The following is a 2,705-nucleotide window of genomic DNA, read 5'->3' as shown; positions in this document are numbered from 1 at the left end:
CCCCCCCTCCCCCACCCAATCCTCCCCCCCCACCAAAATTGTAAAGTTCATTTTAGACATGACAACTTGCACTTCTCATTGTTGCAACGAGTCCACCTGTATCCTTATTTAAACGACCTGTTTTTCCCCTTCCCCTCCACAAATTATACTGATATCAAATACAATGAAAGCAGAGGTTATACTGTGGCGGAAGGTCATACAAAGCAACAAAGAAATCATCTTAGAAATGAGTTAGAAACAAATGCATGAAAGAAAAAAAACATTTAAATATATATGTCTAACATATTTTAAGAAGAAAATATTTTTATAAAGAATTTATTCAAAACTTTCAGGTGTGCACCTATTCACACACACACACACACACACACACATAAACACACACACACACACACACACACACACACATACACACATATCCAATGACCTGTCTTTTGATGCAGGGTAAAGTTATTGGGTTTAAATAAAAGTTTACTAGTCACAAATCCCCTTCATTGAAAAATAAACCACATCTAGCAATACATTATATAGTCTTTCATTGACTACTTAAAAATGGAGACAGAGGAAAAGGGATGGCAAAATCATCTTTTCTTTTTTTAATTTTAATTTTATTTTGTTGTAAATGTCATGTATAGAAGGGTTAGAGTTACATTAGTAAAGTAACGAGTATATTTATTGTAGAATATGTTATCCCCTCCCTCAATTTTCTGCCACTTTCCCTCTCCCTGATCTCCAAATTGTAGAAGTTCATTTCCGACATAGTATCTTGTGAGCATCACTGTTGCATTGGTTCACCCTGTTGCATTGGTTCACACTTTGTCTTTTGTTTCACCAGTGTGAAACAAATGAGGCAAAGCTATATACAAGATACAAGGGGTACCAGAATAAAAAAACAGTGACAACATGTGATTAACCAAAGGGAAATAACAAAAGAACAAATAAATAACTTCATACAGTACATTAAAAACCATAAATACCTTAAAAACAACAACAACAAAAATTCTTATGTCCCTATCTTGGGGTTCATTAGCATCATCTTAGATCGTCAAATATGCATAGCTTTTGACCTTTTTTGATTGTCTGGTAAGATTATCCTAAACATATGCTAGTTATTGAAAATAAATGAAACCATGGGACCTATGTTTCTTTGGTTCTGGCTTACTTCACTTTTTCCAAGTCTTTCCATTTTATAAAAAATATGGTGGTGTCATTCTTTCCAATGTAGGCATATAATTCCATTGTGTGTGTGTGTGTGTGTGTGTGTGTGTGTGTGTGTGTGTGGTGAATATAGCTGTGGTGAATAATGCTGTAATAAACATATTTGTGCTGGTAATTATAGTATGCACTTTCTTCCCCCTTGGAATAACCCCTGTTGTCACTGTATTTGATTCTGGTATCCTGCATCTTGTGTATACATTTTTCTAATTGGGGGGGGGGGGCGAAGGGAAATGACAAAATGCTGAAATAAGGATATAGGTTGTCCCATTGTAACAATGAGATGTACAAGACATTATACTGAAAATGAACTTTACAACTTTAAGGTGGGCAGGGAGGAGTTGGAGAAGTGGGGAGGGAAGGGATAGTAGGGAAAAAACAAAGGAGGGGGTAACAGTGCTCGATAGGAAATTTACTCACTACCTTAGTCATGTAACTGTAACCCCTCTGTACAATATCTTTACAAAAATATTTATAAAAGCATCATACCACAACAGTTACCCCCATATCTACAAAAACAAACCTCTTGTTTACATATCTTGGAATTAATTTCAATTGGCATCATTTTATATGGTCATATGTCCATAGCTATTGAGCTATTGTGAACCTCTGCTTGGACTATCCTAGACATATACTAATTATTAAAAATGAGTGAAACCATGGAGCCTATATTTCTTTGGGTCTGGCTTCCTTCACTTGATATAATATACTCCATTCTTTCTTTTATGTTTGTTCTCATTCCTTTCTTTTTTCTTCCTTCTTTCTTCCTTCTTTTTTCCTTCCTTCCTTCCTTTCTCTCTTTCTTTCTCTCTCTAGTTTTATTTTTTTGTAATGACTCTGAGGCTTGAACACAGGGCCTAGAATTATCCCTGAGCATCTGCTAAAGGTTAGCAATCCACCACTTGAGCCATGCCTCCACATCCAGCTTTATTTACCACTAAGAAATAAAAGAGTCACAGACTTTCCTGCCAGAATTTCTTTGAACTATGATCCTCAGATATCAGACTGCTGAGTAGCTATGATTAAATATATGAGGTACTGATACCAGGGCAAAGTATTCTTTTTTTTAACAAAGGAAGTAACATTGGTTTATTGATTTTTTTTATTTTTTATATTATTTTATTTTATTTTTTGTGAACATACTGTACAGAGGGGTTACAATTACATGGGCAGGATAATGCATACATTTCTTATCAAGCATTGCAGCCTCCTCCTTTGTTTACCCTTCACATCCCTTCCCAGCCTCCCCCCCACCCCTCCACCCAATTTCCCACCCCACACACACACCATCGTTGTAAAGCTCATTTTCAACATGACAACCTGTACTTCTCATTGTTGCAACAGGTCCACCTGTATCCTTAAACGACTTGTTTTCCCCCGTCTCCTCCACAAGTTATACTGACATCAAATATAGTGAAAGCAGGGGGTGTACTGTGGGGGAGGGACATACAAACCAACAAAGAAATAATCTTATAAATGCATTAGAAACAAAT

This window comes from Dipodomys ordii, unplaced genomic scaffold, assembly GCF_000151885.1.
Source record: "Dipodomys ordii isolate 6190 unplaced genomic scaffold, Dord_2.0 Scaffold144, whole genome shotgun sequence".
NCBI classification, from domain to species: domain Eukaryota; kingdom Metazoa; phylum Chordata; class Mammalia; order Rodentia; family Heteromyidae; genus Dipodomys; species Dipodomys ordii.
This window is presented reverse-complemented; position numbering follows the sequence as displayed.